Source organism: Myotis nattereri, assembly GCF_964212035.1.
Source record: "Myotis nattereri genome assembly, chromosome: 10".
In the NCBI taxonomy this organism is placed as follows: Eukaryota; Metazoa; Chordata; class Mammalia; order Chiroptera; family Vespertilionidae; genus Myotis; species Myotis nattereri.
Window position 1 is genome coordinate 56,137,615 of NC_138085.1, and position 15,748 is coordinate 56,153,362.

Sequence of the window (15,748 nt, forward strand, 5' to 3'; positions counted from 1 at the left end):
TTACCAAAGTAAAACATATAGTTTAAATATATTCAATAGAGCAATAGCTAATGCAGTTATGTGATTTGGGATGAGGCGTTATCTTGTTAAATCAAAATATCATATTGTTCAATTTTTAAATAATCGAAAAAATTTGATTAATGCACATAGCAGTTGCAATACATTTTCCAAGGAAATTGAAGTAGATTTCCCCGATCCATTAATTTCCATTACCGCCCATTCAGTTATTCAGTTCTGCCCACTGGCAGCCAGTCTCCGCATGCAGCATTTGCCTCACATGTTCTATTAGCCGATGTTTAGTGAATCTCACTCTCAATCTTATCAAATGGCAAGCTCTAAATTTTTGGAAATTATATTAAAATAGCGTTTCTAATTGTGAAGAAGTAACATAATAGGTAGCACAGGGATGCCTCTCTAATGTAATGCCCGTTAAGGAGCCCAAATGGGAAGAGAGTGGAAAACTGAGCTCTTTTCAGAGATGTGACCTTTCCTTCCTTCATCATGCCCAATAGAAGCCCAGGGGACACAGAATAATAAGGCCTCTGGTATTGTCAGGGGGAACCTACGGGAATGAGCTAGACCTACAGGCTGCAGGAATGCTATGAATTGTAGATGCTATTGGATTTTTTTTTTTTAATCTGTTGGGATTGGGGCAAAATCTGAGGTGGCATCATGTAGAAGATTTAATTGGCCTATAGGCAACTCTGTTAAGAATTCCCAGTGCCTGACATTCTTAATAGCAAAGGATTTTACATATATGTCATTCTCTCTTTCCTGTTTTCCTTTTTTTAAAAAGTTTCTTTATTGATTAAGTTATTACATATGTGTCCTTATCCCCACATTACCCCCCCATCATTCTCTCTTATATAAATAAGATTCATAAGTGCTTTAGAGATTCATGAATTTGAAATGTAGTCTTAATTTTCAAAAGAAAATATTGGATAGGAATTGTTCAAACTGGGCTAATTAAAGAAAATTAAAAAAACACACACACAAGTGACAGTGTTACTTCATTGTGATTAAGAAATAGCATATACAAAAGCTGATGATGCTATTGTAGTTTATAGTAGAAGATGCAACTATAAAAATTAAATGACAAAATTCTGGGGGGAGAGAAGACAACCTGATATGGAAAGTAGTGGTAGTCCTTCTCTGGTCTCATATTAAAAAGTCCATATAAATACAGAAAAATGAAACTTTGTAAGTTTATGTAAAAAGACTGAAACTAGCATGAATACTGAGTTACAATTAACTAGAAAATCAAGTTCTAAAATAAAATTTTAAGGTTTTTATTTAAAAATTATAATCTTTTATTTCTTTTCTTTGGGCATAGTAATACAGTCATTCATGCATACAATTTATTAAGAGCTCTTAATTAGTTGTCAGCATTGAAATCCATGGGTTTTACCTAGCCAATTATTTGATATGGCATGAAATAGATCCATAAATGATTTTACAAGTTCTATAAATTCAGAGCAAAAGCCAAAATTTTAAAACTATTAAAGTGAAAGTAAATGCAATTTGGCCTTGAGATAATCATTTAAGCCACTTTTGTAATATTGGCATTTTAATAATGTAAGTCCATTAAAAAATATCAGTTTGGAATTTATCATCATAAAAAAATAATTGAATGATTATTATGCATAAATCTCTCCAAGAATATGGTCGGCCAAATTTGAAAGCAGAGACCTGTACACATGATTGGTAAACAAGACAATCTCTATTTTATGACAATGCATTTATTACTTTTCTACATATTCATATAGCCCAAAGAGCACTCCTGTTTTTCAGTGAAATAAAAGTTTGTGTTCAAGGACTTGAAATCCAAAAAAAAGAATTTGAAATCCCTTTAAGATAAAAATGATTTCAATCAGATAGTTACATATTACATATATAATATAGGTAACATACATACACACATGCATGACACACATCTATATTCATATATGGATGCATGTCTGTGTGTATATAATAAATTATGGTGCTATATAAAAATTTTATGATTTTTGAACAAATAGAAATGGAAGTTAAAGTCATATAGTTCTTCCTTAACTGACTTCACAAAGGATTCTTTTCTCAATTGTTTCATGAGAATTATATCTAAGAAATGGTACTCAGCTCTTAAAAATAAAATTTAAAACTGGAACGTATATGTTTATTATTTTTTCTTAACTTTAAATATGGCACCTGGACTCAAAAAAGACTCCAGAATATATTGCATATTTTCCATTATTAACTCCCTTAAGTTAAAAAATAAATATTGAGCTCTCAGAAACATCAATAGGAAGTATTCTCTTAACTCACTTAATGGAAGTTGGAACCTGGCCAGTGTGTGTGTGTGTGTGTGTGTGTGTGTGTGTGTGTGTGTTTATGCAATTATTACATAACATTATAATATGTAACTATCATAATTATAGAACAATATCAATAATATTTCATACAACAATATTCTTATGTGAGAATGCACCTTAATTTGAAAATATACCAGATATAAAACTTTATGAATATCTGACACATGATAATTTATAAAAAAAATTGGATCTAAATGAAAATTTGTCAGTCAACTTTGTGTAAAGTGAATGATAACTGGGTTTTTAAACATAAATTATGTGACTTCTTTCACAAAATGCAAAACCCTTTTGGAGATAACATGATTGATCACAATTATTTGATACATTTGGATATTTGTAAAATAAGTTTTTGTAGATAAAGATACACTTAAGGGAAAAGAAAATGTGTATCTTATAAGTGTAAAATCAGACTAATTTTTGTGTCTCCATCTTTGAGAGAAGGGATAGATTCTCCATGCTGCAGCATACTGACAAAAACATGGGGGATTCTTTTATTGATTGAGTTGTCACCTGACACATAGGGATTCATTTTAAAGGTGGTCACAACTTTCCCATTGCTTAAAATAAAATACTGCTTGACTCCATTCTAAACATGGGAATTGAAGTGGCAGAAAATTTGAGGTGATTAATCACAAAGTTTTTTTTTTGCTGTTGTTTGCTTTGCATGGTCTGAACATTAGACACTTTCAAATGTATCAATAGTTCAGATAACAAGAATTTTGTACCTATTCCTGACTAAGTCACATAAAAGGATCTTAATATCCTCATTCCTCATTCTTCTGCATGGTAGGCAAAAAGTGAAATGCTGATTAGCATATTGCTCAATTTTTCATCAAGCAGAAGGCACTATTTGGTTTAGTATTATTTGAGTTCAAATTAAACTGGAATGATGCCTGGTGCAGGGATACCATAATTCATTAAACAAATATTTATTGTTAGCTATTTGCAAGGCATTGGGTATTGTGAATAGGAGGCCCTTGATTTCAAAGATATTCAACAAATAGAAGAAAGCCATGTATTCAAACACAAACTTTCCTTGGGAAGATATAATTATTTATTAACAGACTAGAGGTGTCTCTTAAAGAAGCCCCCTATTCATCAGTCTCTTTGCTATTTTTATATTTGGGGGAGAAGTTACCAAATCTTGCCTTTTTAAGCATTCAGGCAGATAGGCAGCGTCTCCTTTAATAGTGATCACTGAAGAATTTCCTGTGCCATGTTTGTAAGCACATATTTCAAACCTCTATACTTGTGAGATAAGTTCATCAATTAGGAAAAATTATAAATAAAGATGTTGGATAAAAGATAATAAGGGGAAGCACTTTGTGATACAGATGCATTAGAGGAATTACAGTATATCTTTTTTTTTAAATTGATGTCAGAGAGGAGGAGAGAGAGAGAAAGAGATAGAAACATCAATGATGAGGGAGAATCATTGATTGGCTGCCTCCTGCATGCTCCCTACGGGGGGTTGAGCCCACAACCCAGGGCATGTGCCCTGGAGTGGAATCAAACCGGGGATCCTTCAGTCCCCAGGCTGACATGCTATCCACTGAGTCAAACCAGCTAGGGCTATATTCTTATTTTTAATTTCACTACTGTAGTATGTTACTATAGTATGTACAGTTAAGGTGACACTCTTATCTGCCCTTAATGTGAAGGGTATGGAATCTCTTTTCATTGGGGAGAGATCTGCTATGAAATAATTATTCATGTAAACCATTTTAAAGAAACCTTCTACACTTCAAGGTAACAGGATGAAACCAGCTTTGTACCTTTCTGGTAATCTTGGTTCTGTTTTCCCTCTCATGCCTCTGTAGGGCTGAGTCTACGGAACACATTCAGTGCTTGCTGGTTGACTGATAATAAAAACACCTGAAGAAAGGTTCCCCTGCAGTTTGGAAAATCTGAGATCATTTGGGGTCAAAAGCTGAACATACTAACTGGTACCCTTGATTTCTTCCCCCCCCCCGCCCCCTCTGTATTGATTAAGGTATTACATATGTGTCCTTATCCCCTCATTGGTACCATTGATTTCTCAATAAGGCTTACGTTGTTTTTATAATCAGCATTCATGAAAACTTGACAAGGAAAATAAGCACAGCATCTACAATAGAAATAGAATTTCTGAGGCAAAAACTGATGGTCAAGTCACCACCAGCACACGAGCGCATACAAGGATGGCGGTGAAATCTGGCAGAGGTTGTGAAGCTTGCAGAGTGGGTCCCGAAGCCTTAAAGGCAGTTACTTTAGAAAATAAAAGAAGGCAAACACTAAGCTTTCTTAGTTTTGTGGATAGAGAGAGAATATAGACTTAGGAGCGGTGATGTGTGGAAACCACATTTAACTTTCCATAGTTCACACTAGATGAAGGTTCTCTATCATTGTGTTATTCTGGTGTTTTAAGTATAGAGTTCACCTAGCAACTACTAGTACTAAAACACACACACACACACACACACACACACACACACACACACACACACACACCAACAACAACAACAACAACAACAACTCAGTGACATCAGGGGAGACTCAGGAAGATAACCAGGAGTTTAATTGGAGAGCAGATATGAAAACCAGTGATAAGAGGGAGTTACAAGCTGAAGGGAAATGGACCTTTTGTTAATATTAACTGTAGGAAGATCTCAGTTGTGAAGCTGAACAGAGGTGCAGGATACATCCCTGTGCCATTTGTTATTTTATGTAAGTATGAGAAATGGAAAATAGTAGCAGTTTCAGAATCACTCCATATATTAAAAAGTTACTTTAGGGTAAATGCCAGTCTGTTCTACAGATGCTTTGGATTTCTTACATTGCCTTAGTTTTTCTTTTTCCTCCTCCTATTGGTCAAGTTTTCATTCCTCTCTACTGTAGAAATTGTCTTTAGCTGTAATTAATAGCTAATAAAAAATCTTGCATATTCTCAAATTTAACAGATGATATATACATGATTAAGCCCTGTTTTCTCGAAGATATATTTGTCTCTATGTGCATATGATTATCTTTTTCTTCTTTAGAAAATAATTAATAAAATCCCCCCTTTGTTGACCTTTATTCAACACCAGAAATCCCTGGAGTATGAATGACCATTCTGAGCCATTCTTACCTAGATACCAACCTCAGTGACTGAATCATGTGCTAAGATGCGTGGTTTGATTGAGTATATCACAAAGATTTTCTCCAAATGGTATAGATGAATCCAAATGGATTATATTATTCACTTTCTTTTTCACCTATCTTTTTAGAACTTAAATATCCCTCATATCTGTGTATATTGTTTAGGGTTTCTTTTGTCAAAAGAAGCATTCTTTTTAAAGGAACATACAATTTTGTTATTGCAAATTAGAAAAGTATTCATTCTAATCTTGATTAATGCAATGACAATAAAACCTATTTAGGTTTTAGAAACCTATACAAGATTTTTTATCCCAGCAGAGGAAGTAAGAATATGGTTCCAGAAATGATACCTTGCCAGGAAGGATTGTATCCTGGAAAACAAGGAAGGGACCAAAATTTTTTTTTTTAAATCTGTGCTTGATTTATTATCCTATCTAATAAAGAGGAATTATGCTAATTGACTGCCCCACCCTCAAAGCTGGCAGCGCCCACAGCCACAAGATGGCTGGCAGGGGAGGGCAGTTAGGGGCGACCGGGCTGGCAGGGGAAGGTAGTTAGGAGCGACTAGGCCAGCAGGGGAGGGCATTTGGGGGTGACCGGGCTGGCAAGGGAGGGCAGTTGGGGGCAATCAGGCCAACAGGGGAGCAGTTAGGTGTCCAACCAGCAGTTGGACATCCCCTGAGGGGTCCCAGATTGGAGAGGGTGCAAGCTGGGCTGAGGTACACCCCCCTCCCCCAATGCACGAATTTCGTGCACCAGGCCTCTAGTGTTATTATAAAAAGAAAGGGACTAAATGAAGAAACACTGTAATAATGCCCAAATGACATTTGTTGTCATTGAAAAAGAACCATGTCCTTGAAAAGCAGTCCTTTTATCAAATTGTTGTGATTTGCTGTCATCTAATCACATTTCTACTCTAATTTAACTTTACAGAATGTTGGAAAGATGTCTAGAGAGCCAGTATAGAGAAAAGGTAATTTTATTTAAGGTCAAACATTTTGAAACCAACATATAATGGTGGTTTTATCTTAAGAATGCTTAAGTAACATTCTCAGTTGCTCACACTTGTTTGCATTTCTGTCATGGTGTCTACAGGAAACTTGGAATCTAAACCTGAATTCTGATCTTTAGTGAATAATTCTTTAAAGAGTTAGTTATCTCATCTGTAGAAGGGCCTCTGTAATATATGCTTTAGCTACTGTCATTATAGTTTTGTCAATGGATATATCATCGCTAAAGGTCATATCACTATATCTGTACATAGTGAGCAGTCAACAGATGCATGTTATCTATCCCAAATATATATGTTATTTAATTTTACAAAAAAACTTAATTTAGTTATGTACTAATCATCTGAAAATGATAGCAATAGGACCAATTTAAGGATTTAAAAACACATAATTAGCCCAGCTGGTGTGGCTCAGTGGTAGAGCATCGGACTATGAACCAGGAAGTCACAGTTCTATTCCTGGTCAGGGCATATGCCTGGGTTGTGGGCTCAGTGCCCAGTAGGGGGCATGCAGAAGGCATCCATTCAATTATTCTCTTTCATCGACATTTCTCTCTCTGTTCCTCTCCCTTTCTCTCTGAAATCAATAAAAATATATTTTTAAAAAAGACATAATTATATTATTTTTATATTTGATTTCTAGGTCACAAGTTAGTTTGTACAAACTCAGAAAAGAATAATAATTTTCTTGGAAGTATATGCTTGTGGTTTGGTTTGTGTGTGCTGCTTTTTTTTTTTCTTTTTCTTTTTTCTTTTTTCTTTTCTTGGTTAAACATCTAAATCTAGGCTGCCAGCATCCTAGAATTTCTATTACATTTGCAAGAAATAGAATCTATTTCATGTTCTTAAAATGTTTAAGCATAAATTATTCTATTTTTGGTGAAAGTAATCTTTACAAGATTATTTCCAAATATATGTTTTGGTAATCTCCAAAAACATTTGGCTATATATTTAAGTGCATAATCATTATTAGAATGTGGCAGTTGGGAATAAGAGCTGATTCACTCCAAAAATCTTACATTTGCACAGCTGTGTCTGGATTGCAGGCGTAAGAAACAAACAAGAAACCCTATCTTGTGAATCAGCTTGAAATATTTAGGAAGTATGTTTCTATGATTCTTCTTAATGATTATAGACATATTATATAAAATTACTTCACTAGTTTATTATTTTTTTCTGTTTATCTTTAAATGCAAGTAGATACTCTCCCTATTTAATTAAGTGTAGCAAATCAAATTCACAGAGAATCTTCAAACCGCGATCTGAGACTGGCTAACTGGGCAGCCCGTTCAATTCAGGTTTTTTATTTGAGCCACTACATGGGTTATGTTTGTGACCAACAGGATTTTAAGGGCCTGTTTCTCTTCAGAACCAGCCAGTGTGAGTCACATTAAGGCAGGACTATAATTCCTTGGCCTGCATGCAACTTCAGCACTTCCAGAATAGAAATAAAATACTGCAATTGTTTCTACTTATATCAGAGCTAAAAGGAGAAAAGAAAGTTAGATGAATTTCTGAGACTATTATGGAATCTTCCAAATATAATTATCAAAACAAGCATCCTTCTCTCAGTTTAAGAGACTAAAAGAACGTTAGCTCTGATTCGTTTAAGCACCTGATGCAAGAAGCAAAACAAAGTTACCAGTGTGTCCCTGTGGAGAGTAAATAGTCAATTTTTTTTTTTTGTTTTTAGAAACTGTTTTAAATGTACACTAGGTAGAAAAGCCCAGCAATCTCTGTAATGGGCTTAGATGCAAAATAGGAATATCCTGAGGCCTCTCTGCTGGGGCATTGGGATCCTCGAGTTCAGGTCACAGAAGCCACTGGTTAATCCTACAAGTGAGCAAAGTCTAGAAATTTGGAAAGTTATCTAGTTTTTCCCTGGATGCCATGTATGCTTCCTTCATTCCAGATTTTAATATTCGTGCCTTTTTGTGCATGGACTTTACTAGCTTGAGGCTCTTCCCAGTACTTATTTTCCGTAATTATTCTTTTTTAAGTTTTTGTTAAAAACAAGACTGTCAATTTTCAATTATTTAAATGCTGAGTACATTCCCATTGTATTTTTCCCAAGAAGAGATGACTACTTTAGAAAAGTCGGATTGCTAAAAAGAAAAGAGGGGAGGGAAGGAGGGAGGGAGGGAGAGAAGGAGGGAGGGAGGGAAGGAGGGAAGGAGGGAAGGAGGGAGGGAGGGAGATTGGAACAAAACATTCTTAAGTCCTTTAAAGAACTTCTGTCTCCATCTGATATGAAAAGATAGTGCCTTGTGGAGAGCAGAACTGATGTTCTCTTTCAGGCTAGTCTTTTTATGGAAACGAATAACTGATGCTTACTGTTGTAAGATAAGGGGCACAGCATTGATTGTATCCACTTAGGATTTTTCAATGTCACTTTCTGAGAGTGATCATAGATTTGGTAATGTTTTCAATACTAACATCTACCACAGAGGATATTTGTTACAACATAAGAAAAAAAACCAACCTAACATGAATAAAATTGGGTTTTATTTTTTTGTACTTTTTTATGTTTTTTTACTTTGTTTTTGTTTCATGCTTTTAAACGCTGGAGAATATTCCTGTGTAAGAAAAGGGAAGGAGCTCAGACCATAAGTAATTTTTTGTTTGTTTTTATTTTCTATGTAGCTAGCTATGTGATTTGGGGTAAGTTATTTAATTTATCCATGTCTCAAGTTTTCATTTGCTATAACAAGATGTTTGCATGAACTATAAAGTTAAGCTATTTTCAGTTTTAAATTCTATGCTGCTTGAAAATAATCAAGTGATATATGTGATAAAATCAGCAGTGTGTGTATGCCTGTATGTGTATATGTGGGCACACATACCAGTATATGGTTTTTAAATTGATATATGATTTACATACCATAAAATTCCCTTTTAAAGTGAACAGTTCAGTGGATTTTAGTGTATCTCAAGATGGTGCACCATCACTACCTCCTAATTCCAGAGCATTTTTATCACTCAGAAAGAAACTCCATACCAATTAGCACTCACATTCATTCTTCCCTCTCCTAGCCCTGGTAAACATTAATTTACTTTTTGACTGCATGGATTTTTCTATTCTGGACCACTGATATAATGAAATCATACAATATGTGGCCTTTCTATATATTTTCATTCACTTAACATGTTTTAATGTTGTAGATCTATTATTGCTTTATTCATTTTTGTAGCTGAATAATATTCAACTGTATGATCACATTTTGTTTGTCTGTTCTTCAGCTGATGGATATTTTATTTTGTTTCTGAATTTTGGCTGTTATTAATAAAACTCTAATCATTCATTTACAAGTTTTTGTAAAAATGTTTACAGTTATGTTGAGTCCGTACCTAAGAGTGATAGTGCTGAGTCATGTGGTAACTATTTAACATTTCGAGAACCCACAAGACTGTTTTCCAAAACAGCTGCACCATTTTACATTTCAACAATATATGAGTTCAGTTTCTCCAAATATTCACCAATATTTGTTATTGTCTGTCTTTTTTCATTATACTGATATTAAAGCTAGACAAAGTAATTTAAATAAATGAAAACTACAAATCAGTATCTCTCATACATATAGATGTAAAAATTCTATATAACATTTTTACAAATATAACTCAACAATATATACAAATAATACTACATCATAACTAGTATTTAGAACGCAATGTTGGTTTAACATTTGAAAATAAATCACCAATTTACCATACTTGAAAATTAAAAGGAAAAATACACAAGAAACTATATAAGCATTTCATACCTGCTCCCCCAAAAAGAGAAAACTAAACCAAAAATCTCATGGCAAACTAGGTATACTAGTAAAAAGGAACTTCAACAGGGTAAGCAGCATTTATGGAAAACCCACAACTGAGAGCTTATGTAATGATGAATAACGAATGGTCTTCCCCTAAGATCAGGAACAAGACAAGGATGCCCCCTTTTCTGTCCGCTTTACTGAAGTGTAATTGACAAATAAAGTTGTAATATAGCTATTTAAAATGTACATTGTGATGCTTCGACATATGTATACATAGTGAAAGGATTCCCACTATAGAGTTAGTTAATACATCCATCATTTCTCATATTTACCTTTTTTTTGTGTGTGTATAAGGACAATTAAGATCTAGTATCTTAGCATTTTCAATTATATAATACAATATTATCATCATCAGCTATATTCACCATGGTATACATTGACTCTAAAACGTATTCATCTTATAACTGAAGGTTTGTGCCATTTTACCTAACCCCTATCCATTTCTCCCTCTCCTCACCCCCCAAGCCCTTGACAACCACCATTCTTTTATATATATATATATATTTTATATATATATATATATATTTTATATATATATATATAATATATATATATATATATATATATTTTATATATATTTTATTTTTTTGCAGAGAGGAAGGGAGAGGGATAGAGAGTTAGAAACATCGATCAGCTGCCTCCTGCACGCCCCCCACTGGGGCTGTGCCCGCAACCAAGGTACATGCCCTTGACCGGAATCGAACCTGGGACCCTTGAGTCCGCAGGCCGACGCTCTGTCCACTGAGCCAAACCGGTCAGGGCTCACCATTCTTTATATCACTGTTTCTGAGAGTTCAGCTTTTTTTTTTTTAAAGATTTCACATGTGATATCGTGCAATGTTTTTCATTCTCTACCTAGATTATTTCACTTAGCATAATGGCCTCTAGGTTCATCCATGTTGTCATAAATGGCAAGATGATCTTTTTTATTAAGGCCAGATAATATGTGAGATATACAGATTATATGTATACTAGAGGCTTGGTGCATGAAATTCGTGCATGGGGAGGGGAGGTTCCCCTCAGCCCAGCCTGCACTCTCTCCAATCCGGGACCCCTTGGGGGATGTCCGACTGCCAGTTTAGACCCCGGGGATTGGGCCTAAACCAGCAGTTGGGCATCCCTCTCACAATGTTGGACCACTGGCTCCTAATTGCTCACCTGCCTGCCTGCCTGGTCACCCCTAACTGCCTCCCCTGCCAGCCAGATTGCCTCCAACTGCCCCCTCCCTGCTGACCTGGTCACCCCCAACTGCCCCCCCTGTTGGCCTGGTCATCCTCACAGCACCCCTTCCGGCCTGGTTGCCCCATGCAACCTGCTTGTTCAGTCATTTGGTCGTTTCTCATTAAGCCTCCTACCAGCCTGGTCATAGGCAGCCATCTTGTGAGGATGTCAGGGTTAATTTGCATATTACCTCTTTATTATATAGGATGTATCACACTTTCTTTATTTTTATTTTTATTTTTTAAATTTTTTTAAAAAAATACTTTATTTTAAAAAAATATATTTTATTGTTTTTTTTACAGAGAGGAAGGGAGAGGGATAGAGAGTTAGAAACATCAATGAGAGAGAAACATCAATCAGCTGCTTCCTGCACACTCCCTACTGGGGATGTGCCCGCAACCAAGGTACATGCCCTTGATCAGAATCGAACCTGGGACCCTTGAGTCCGCAGGCCAACACTCTGTCCACTGAGCCAAACCGGTTAGGGCTATCACACTTTTCTTTAAAGTGTCCACTCTTGGCCCTGGCATTCAATGTTGTACTAGAGCCGTGGTCGGCAAACTGCGGTTCGCGAGCCACATGTGGCTCTTTGGCCCCTTGAGTGTGGCTCTTCCTAAGCCTTAGGAGTACCCTAATTAAGTTAATAACAATGTACCTACCTATATAGTTTAAGTTTAAAAAATTTGGCTCTGAAAAAAATTTCAATCATTGTACTGTTGATATTTGGCTCTGTTGACTGAGTTTGCCGACCACTGTACTAGACGGTCTATCTAGGAAAATTAGATTTTAAAAAAGTAATAAAAGGCATTAAAATTGGAGATGAAAAAAACAACTATCTGTACTTGTAGATTGTATTATCTTGTATATGGAGAATACTAAGGAAACCACACACACACACACACACACACACACACGATACACAACTATTAGTGAATCTGGCAATGTTGCAAGATCAACATACAAAAAATCAGTTGTCTTTCTATAAAAAAGCAACAAACACTCCAAAAATGAACTTAAAAAACAAGCCTGCTACATAGCATTCATCAATGATAGGTTTTTTCAGGGTGTGTTTCTAGCAGAAAGCGTAAAGAAAGAATGCAAGCTATCAATTTGGAAATAGTACTTATGTAAACTTTGGAGAGTGGAAATGAAGGCTTAGAGGTTGTACTTGACCACAGCCGCTGCTGTTCGAATCCCTGTATTTACACATACATGTAGCACCGTGCTGGGTCCAAGTAAACTTGTTATTGTTGAACTGTGAAGCACAGGGTTACTCTGAAGCTGTCCGTTGTGTTGAATAGGAGAGCCTCCTGTTCCCTTGGCCATGTTTCCTGATTGGCATATTTTCATTTCTTTTAGGACAACAGTCCAATTTCCAGGACTGATCCTTTTAGAAAAAAATTATATAAATATAATATAAAATATATACTCAGATACTCAGAGCAATTAATTGAGGCAAGTAAATAGAGGATGCTAATCTCTAGTTTTTTTCTTAAAGAAATGTCACAACTTATTTCCAAAGTGGGGAGAGAGTAGTGGAAGGGTCCCATTATGAAAACAAACCTTTGAATACGTTTTTTATTTAATTTCTAAAGTTTCCCACTGTTCCCAATGGTTATTGTAAATCAGTAGCAAGCCACCAAGACTTCAGAGCCAGAATGATAATAAAGTTACCAGTTGTTTTAAATGTCATTTAACAATTTGTCTTATTCAATGGGAGAAAGAATCAGAAAACATAATTCATAAAAGACTCAATATTTATATAATTTGAATTCACTTTTCTCTCCTGGATTAAAGAAAGAATAAAAACCTTTTAGTCTTTAAAACTTTGGCATAAATTATTCCACAAATTTTGTACATATGATAAAGCAACAGTAAAAGGCTATCTTATTGATTGTTAATATTACACCAGGCATATTGCTAATGTACATTTGACTAGGGTTTCTCAACTTATTGGCTTTACTGATATTTTGAGTTGGATAATTTTTGCTGTGGGGGCTTGTCTATGCATTTTAGGGTGTTTAGCAGGATCCTTGGCCTCAAACAAGTAGATACCAGTAACATCTGCTCCAAATCATGAAAATAAAAAAATGGCCTATGGGGCATAATCATTCTTGACTGAGAACTTTATAACCTCACCACAACTTTAAGGTGGTATAATTGTGATTCCTTTTTTATATCCACAGAAGTGAAGTGGGAGGAGGTTAACTTCCTCTAGGATAGATACCTACTAAGTGCTAGAGTCAAAAGTTGAAGCTAGACTTCATCTTGATGCTTCCATGCCCCATCCTGACCACCAGATTCTCTTACTGAATTCTTATTTGTTCATATAATAGGGTGTATACAGGGCACAGCTATTAAGAAAGGAATATTGCACTAAGAAGCCATGACAATAAGAGTCTCATGCTCTACCGACTGAACTAGCCGGGCACTTCCAAAGACATGACAATAAATACTCTAATATTTCAGTATTAGATAACATTTTATCTAACCTATTTGAACCCCACATACCCCCAATTGCTTTCTTTTATTGATTATTTTAAGTGTAACTGTAACTAAGTGGGAATAGTTCTAGATGCTCATTGTTTCTGTAATATTATAAATCCAATCAATATTTTATTACATTTAATGAGGTGACATTGCTTAATAAGATTATATAGGTTTCATGTGTACATTTCTATGATACATGATCTGTAAATTGCATTGTGTGCAATTTACACCCAAAGTCAAATCATCCTCTGTCACGATTTTACCCTTTACTACCTCTCACACCCTTTCCTCTGGTAACCAACCATTCTGTTGTCTATGTCTATGAGTTTCAGTTTTATGGCCCTCATATGAATTGCATGTTTTATGTCCTTCTCACTTCATTTTAAGGGACAGTAAGGTCTGATGGCAAAAGTGTGGATCTGGTGTCAGATTGCCTGTGATTGAATATAGTCTCTGCTTTTTATTAGTTGTGTGATTTGCGGGGAAGAGACCTGGTCTTTCTGTACCCAAGTGTCCCCACGTATACACATGGGCTGATGGTAGTATCTCCACATCGAGTTTGTGCTTAGGATGAGATGAAACACAAGTTCTGTAAATGTTAAATCTTAGTTTTGAAATCTTACTTGTTTTAAGCCCATCACTTTAATAAAATAAAGTACCGGAAGTATATATTATCCTTGCTTTGCTGAAAGAACTAACGGAACACTTTCTCTGCTAAACCCTGAAGAGAATCTGAGTTTCTGGGGCAGACACAGCCACTGTTTCTCCAACACTGTCTTCTGAGATGTGTGTTTCATGTTTTTACTAACCCAGCTCTTGCCAGGCAGGTCTCTATGAAAACTTTGGGTCCTACCCTACACTGCTGCTACATAACTGACTGGGAAAGCTACAGAGTTCATTCATTTCTTTATTCAGTCATTCGCCCCTTAAATAACTATCACTTTCTATTTTCCAGATTATGTTGTAAGTGCTGGATGATAAAGAAGTGTTGCTTTTTCTATAAAAATGTTTGTGGGAATTGTAAAATATAGGCCCTGACATATTTCAAATCTGAGCTCAACCATTATCTTCTTATTTGGCTCCAACCAGTTTGCTTAACCTCTTTGTGCGATTTCCTCATATATTAAAGTGCTGCCGTAATGGTTCCTGCCTCACGGGATTGTTAGATTAGAAGATATGTGCAAACCACACAGCATCTCTCTAGCCTGTAGCATACATGTGCTCCAAAAGGTAAATTATATTCTTGGCTCCTATATGATAGTTCTGAAATAATAGTAATAAAAAGAAAACTGCGAAAATGTCCAGCCCATTTGGAAGAATGACCAGAGTACCCATAGGATTTCACAATGGCCAAAGCTCGTGTACTGGTGCATCTAAAGATGTACTCCGACCGCCAAAGAGTGCTGTTCATTCTTGCTACTCTTTTATGTGGTAGAAAACAATCTGGGTTCAAGGGAGGGACATGCCCTCATCCTCTCTTTTGGAAGCTTTTCCTTTGATGCTCACCTCACTGATGTCTTTCATCCTCGATACCTTTGACACTTACTCCTAGACTTTATAAAATTTATGCTTTATAAATCAGTTATTCTTAATGTTTTACCTCCCTAATTAGATTCTAAATTTGCAGGTGGGACACATACCTTTCTCCTTTTCTAGTTTTTTTTAGTAGTTTTATATAGTGGTATTAGATTAACACATGTTAATTCAATAGTCAAAAACAGCAATGTGGAAAATCAGTG

General features: G+C 35.5%; 1 protein-coding gene across 1 annotated transcript in view; it reads left to right on the forward strand.

Annotated features, from left to right (window-relative positions):
• The window catches only part of NRXN1 (neurexin 1), a 1,005,506-nt gene that overhangs the window by 68,960 nt on the left and 920,798 nt on the right, over positions 1-15,748 (forward strand). The window lies entirely within an intron of this gene.